The sequence below is a fragment of the Schistosoma haematobium genome, chromosome 1, assembly GCF_000699445.3.
Source record: "Schistosoma haematobium chromosome 1, whole genome shotgun sequence".
In the NCBI taxonomy this organism is placed as follows: Eukaryota; Metazoa; Platyhelminthes; class Trematoda; order Strigeidida; family Schistosomatidae; genus Schistosoma; species Schistosoma haematobium.
Window position 1 is genome coordinate 37,006,481 of NC_067196.1, and position 7,044 is coordinate 37,013,524.

Below are 7,044 nucleotides of genomic sequence, written 5' to 3' on the forward strand. Positions count from 1 at the left end.
GAAATTCTCATTGAGTCGTTGCAAATCGAACTTAATGTTTACAAGTAACTAGAATTTTAAGTTTCAGTCGACACTATTCTGTATCAATAAACTAACCAATATATCAAATTTCAAAGTACATAATTATTAGTTTGATCTTTATTTCAAGTAATTTACCTTGTTAATAGCCTGTAATATAACTGAAGTCGATTTGAAAATTTACGATAAATCCCTGTTTATTTGTGAAAAAAGACTGTAACGTGTTTATTCCGTTCAAATATTCTGCTAAGAACCAATTATATAAAAATATCTCAAGATGATAAGAATGTTTATGATTAGCGTTTTACGTAATTCAATGTATCTTATAGTTATAAAATAATGTTTCAAAGAAATAGAAGCTATTATATGCTGCCTAAGTTATTCTACACTAAAAGAACGTTGATATTATTTTATGCATCTCATTAGTCCCTAAGTATACTCTTCATCGTAAACAAGAATCAGTAACCGGAAATTTTATCAAAATGTACATATTTATAAATTTGTGATGGTTTTTTAAAGATTAATAAGCGGTTTTTTCCATTTTAAAAGAAACAAATTTTTCTGTAAAACTACTTTCACTTGTTCTACAGAAGATCAATGTATGTTTGAATTCCTCATGGGGTCAAAAATAGTTTTCCGAACAATTTCCAATTTGTTTTCAAAATATTGATGTTATTACTTGGTGATAAGTTAACAAGATGACGTTATGAAGCAGTGATTTGAAAATTGTGTTAAAGAAATTCATGACACCTACAAGAAGTTAGTACGACACATCAAGTGACCATCATTCAGTTAATAAGTATTAACATGAATTGATTATCGGGTTCATTTTGATAGAACGATTATGAATGATCTCTTGTCATCATTAAAATAAACTTTGGATGCAGTCTGGTTATGAAAGAACGAGCTGTTCGTGTAATTTACACTATGTAATTTTTCCTACATGGTAGGCGATACGGTAAGTCAGTCAGAAGTAGCCTAATGAGAAGACCAATCAACAGCAATCAGAAGCGATCTAAAAGATAAGTTCATTTCATTGGCTAAGAAATAGATTAATTTCTTTAGGGGTAGAATGGTATGTATATATAAATGAGTATTTGTGCGTTTTATTCGATAGCCTAATAAAATTTATCGCTCACTCTTGTGTTCTTGATCGAGCAGTCATTTGGGGAGTTAACGCATGACAGACCGCGTATCAGTATCAGTTTTTGGAGAACGCCGGTCACAACAATAAGAAATTCGAATTTGTTTTAGTAATAACAATGTAGGCACTCAATAAAAGACATCATATTCTTAGCATAAATGCTAGTTATTATTGTAACGTTTATATCTTCGATAGGTTTGGGTCTACTTCAGAAGTATCTTGTTTCTTTGTTGGGAAGTGTGCAGAGCAGCGAGTCTGTCAAAAAATCTAGAGTAGAAAAGAACTAGAGAGAAATTCAGTTGATGACTTAGTAAACATACAAAATTTAATTACGTATCATAATCAATTTAATCAATAACAATCAACAATGACACATTCTTGAAATTAAAACAATCGGACTACAAATTGTTCGAGTTAATTTTCGAATGATACGTTACACCGTCATTGTTTATATTTCGCACCAAAAATAATACAAAAAGCAAACAACGTGACTCTGATTGGCTTGGAAATATAGTGCTAGATTTAGTTGCAGGATAATAATCATACATAGATAATTAATGAATTACGTTAATTATAATATTACTCACCCTATAATTTCGTTTCAATTATAATGAATATATAATCATTTACAACAATATAATCGGTTGATATCATTTTAAATAAAAACTACAAAATTCCATCAATTTAGTATATATATATAAGTGTAATTCATGACTGTTTGATGTCTGGAGGTTATTTTATAAGTGTATCCATTGTGTTCATGTCATTTACCGCTGAATAAGGTATGATAATAATGATTGTGAGTATGCGAACAACACATGATATAAAAATAATATTCTATTAAATTCTGAGGAAACATACTGTGGTTATTTATTTTATTATTATTATTAATAATACATTTATTGTTCAGTTGAAAATCACTTCAAACAATAACTTCCTGTAATCAATGTAATTGTATATTCAGTATTATTTTAATAAAATTAAAAATAAAAATAACCTTGCTCATTTATTAATTGGGTGTTTTAAAATATCTCTGTTATAATTTGTCGTTTGAATGCTTATTGTCTTGGCTCTTTTAATGCTACTTTTAGTATCTGGTCGTCTCTGATTGTTATGTCGCAAACGATTATCACTTATACTCGGAACGAGGGACCTCTGCAATTCCCACGACACGAAAGTAAGTACACAAAGACTGACATAAGTGATGATTTATTAACCCTAAAACACGACGACGACAACAATGATTCTAGTAGAAAATACACTCATTTATATATTAATTGTACACCCATTTTCGATTAATAATTAGGATGAAATCACATATATGAAAAATACTTAGAGTTATAAACAATCACTTACTGAACATAGTTCATGTCAATCGAATACAAGAATACCGCATATTATATAGTATAAAACATCATACGAGATAAAGAAAACCAAATACTACATTGAGTAATCATTACATTGAATCGAAACGGAGGTAATCTTGAACTAAACTCATAATGAGTAAATCAATCAAAAATGGACTTTTCTTTCCATCATATCAGTTTCTACTTATTAATCTATGGAAGAAAATATAAACAAATGATTTTGAAAATTCTAAAATTTTCAAACTTCTATTATTGAATTATTATTAATCTTAATGAATTCATCTAATAAAATTATTTTTCCACCAAAAAAATCTAATTGAGATCATGAACCGATTGATGTTAGACCACCAATTTTGGAAACCTGGAAGCACTGGACGGCCGTCTAATCCTATTGCGGGACCCCTCAGCAGTGCGCATCCACGATCCCGCTCGCGGGATTCGAACCCAGGGCCTTCGGTCTCGCGCGCGAACGCTTAACAAACTGGACCACTGCGCCGGCATCCAATGGTGACAGTGTCTAACGTCAACCAATCCACGATAATCAACATGTGCTCACTAGTGACTAGCTTCGTGAGGGAATTCTCGGAGTTCTAGTGAGAAGCCGTGATCAGTGGAGCTAATCCATGTCGGGTAGAGACAGGTATCTATCTCAGTACAATGGAAGTTGGTCGCGCAATTTCGTGGATTGGCTGATGTTAGACACTGTCACCATTGGATGCCGGCGCAGTGGTCCAGTTTGTTAAGCGTTCGCGCGCGAGACCGAAGGCCCTGGGTTCGAATCCCGCGAGCGGGATCGTGGATGCGCACTGCTGAGGGGTCCCGCAATAGGATTAGACGGCCATCCAGTGCTTCCAGGTTTCTAAAATTGGTGGTCTAACATCAATCGGTTCATGATCTCAATCAAAAACGAAATAATCTCCACAACCTCCATACTGATAAAGAAATTTAACTACTTCCTATGTAGACTTATTTAGGTGTTTTTGAGTTCTTTGAACTAGATAGCGTCAATTTTTGTTCTGGACAACCAGTAATTCATCCATAATTACGTTGTTTATTCATTCTGTACGCATTGAGTCTATCTTTTGGCCTTTTATGTGATCTTTTGTCTTTATGTGTAATTTTATTCCTGTTAACTATCTTGTTCGGTTAATCTTTGATCATGTAGTTAACTGATCGTTTTTACATAAACTGATAGATCTAAACAATATCAGCGTATCTATTGAATGTAGATTAATTTTTTGTGCATCTAGGAATTCCGTGGTGTTCATCAAGTTTACTCGGCTAGGTAATCCAACAATCTTTTTAGTCGTCGTCTACCATTCACACTATAAATGAGTAAAAATATATTTGCCCACAGAACCTTTAAAACGAACCTGGTTAATTCGATGTTCGCGGTAACCAGTGCTTCTCATGATACTTAAACCCTCGCCACCAGTAAATGCAGTTGCAAATGTTACAAGGGTATTGTTCTGGCTGGTATTATCAAACGTAGTAATGATTTATCCCTGAGCATTAACGCTTGTCATTAATCGTTTCTGTATCTTTCAAAGATGACTGAATTTCACTCTACCGACGAGTACCAACTATCATAAAATCAATATCTAAAGCTTTTCACCGATTACCTCCTACCACCTAATGTCAGAACATAGTGGATGCAGTGTGGAATCACTTGGGTTAATGGAAAGATGATAATCGACTTGAATAAAAGAATTTGTTAAGTTTGGATTATAGCTTGGTGATAAACTAGTTTATCCCATGAAGTAGCAAATCTATTTTGTTTTCCTCATATATTCAATTCATAATGCTATAGATTTACGAAAGTGCACCACTACACATACATTTCTTTATACATAAAGTAAAGTAGTCGTCTACTCGAGTTAAATCGAAAAAATACCTTTTAAACAACCGTTGTTTCCAATTACATATATCCAAGGCTAAATTACTTTTCCCATGTTTCAGTCTTTTTTCTTAACTGTATTTATTACCAAAATACAACCTGCTTCAGAATACTAAAGATAAGGATTTCAATGAGAATGCTTTGTGAGTTAGGTAGTTTGTTGATAAACCCATTAATGGAAATCATTATTGCCAAAACAAAGTAAATCACTATTATTTAATCTTGATCAGCTTTCATCAATGCTCATCAAATTATAAACATTGAGTTGTTCACATATTAAAGGTGTCACATTATCAATATCTAAGAAATACTACTGATTAGTTACCATTTAACATTTAAAAAAATATTAGACTATTTTGAAAGGAAATTCTTATTTACAAAATTTGGATGAATTTAATTCCAATGATACAATAAAAAAATAAAAAAAGGTGACTTTTTAGAATTTTGCATTGACCATTTATTTACTCGTCTATAATCTTCGTTTGCATATTAGTTTTCTTTTTTTCAAAACCTTCATTCTAGCATTGATTATATAATCAACTTTTGTCGATTTCTAGTATAAACATTCTTTTACAAGTGGATAATGTTTAATCACATCCATACATTCCATTCATTGTGGTGTGTTTAAGATCTTTTTTTAAAAATTTATCTTTTGTGTATGAATTATAGACATTTCTTTAAATAGCCCAATTAGTTTATGTGAATATGTGTGCTTTTTAGCATGTGCATCTACATATAGGTATGTATATTTCAACATTATTTGAATATTCAAATACGATACTGAAGTGTAACAATCTAGAAGAATTCATTTTATTCAATACTTACAATGTGATGACTTATCAGAATTAAGTTGTTACCTGATCGATTCCATGTAATGATCTCTAGTCTTAGTTACTATGATTCATATAAAGTTAGATTTCAACTATGTGATTACATGAAATAAGTGAGCAATTAAAAAAAAACTGGAAAATCGAAACACTTTAGTTTACTAGTTGAACAACTAAAAATATAGAATGTAATTTTTAAGTCCATTATTGAACATGTCAGTATCCTTTATACTTCTAGTATCTTTCCTGAATTTCTTTACAAACTGGTATCTGGTTTATTCTGTACGAGTGTAGATCATTAATAATGAACTGTAGTATATCAGTATGGAGTATTTTGAATGAATAGCTATCTAAAAAATACGTATATCTTTTAGGATATGGTGACGGTAAATCTCCAAATTTTAGATTCGTACAATCGAACATTTTTTTAACATTTCATGGGAAAATAGCAGTAATTGTCGGATTAATTAGATTAATTTTATTCCTTCTACTCTCTTTAGTATACGAAATGATTTGAATAATTAAGCGAAAATCTTCACAATGTAATTATGTTTGTTAATCATAAAAATTTATTTGGTTTACTATTGAAAATTAATTCTAGATACTTTACAATTTATAGGTGAATGAATTAGGCGGGAAAGTAGACTACAAGATATTTTATACACATAAAAGTTTGGGTTGATACGACGAATGACGGTTGTCATCATTTCGTCCATCTGTTACTCTCAAGACATTATCAGGATTTACGGGACGATCAGTGTCTGACATTTCTTCTTATGCGACTGTAAGGTAGTTTAGAGCGTTACAATATCAAATTTTTCGACATGTCCAAAGATGAATTTAGATAATACTGAGCCCCATTTCTTTCTAATCCGCTGCAACAACAGTTGTTTTCGTTTGCATTTGTTATCGTGTATGTAACAGGAGGATTAAGTCAGCTGCAAGATGCAAATCGTCTAACTGGGTTCAAAAACTTTACTGTGTTTTTTGATTCACTTAATATGTTGAGATCTTCACAATCCAGTCAGAAACCAGAAGAAACAGGAGAGGTAAAAGTAAGCAGTCCTCTCCTGAAGTAATCTTCATTTGGAATACATTTATGAGCTGACATTCATCCAAGATTTTCCGATTAACCCACTCTTACAAGTCTCATGTCATGGTATTGATTTTTTCGATTACTCCAGTGTCGAAGAAGATTTCATAAGGTCCCCCTATCCATGTTCTCGAATATTTTTATAAAATCAGAGTAGTTGGTGAATAATGATGAGTTCCATTCGATTGGCCATTCATCAATGATCCTCAGTGGCGCGAGTCGATCGCTATATGAGTGATCCTTAAGAAAGTAAACTAGTTGATCTTTAAGTTTTATTCCAGCTAGATCATTCATTAGACTCAGTTAAACGAAAAACTTTGACTGATACTCTCCTTTGTAATTTTCCCATTTACTGAAATATCCTTGTTGTATCCTGATAAGAATAATGAATGGTAATTATTGGGATCCATTTATGGACCAATATTATGAGTATATTTTTATCGTATAATTGTTATGTAACTAAACTGTTCATATTCATGTCCCTCTTATTGTGAGCTTTATTTTGACCCGTGAACTATTATTATACGATTTACCGTTCATGAATTACTCCCTCTCTGTTAATCACTACCTCCCTCATTCACAGCCACATCTGGCTAATTCTTGTACAAATGTTGTTTCATATTTTATTGGTACGTTGTGGTCAGTTTGTTTGGTATTTAAACTCAGTATGCTTGAGATATAATGATTCACATTGCAGA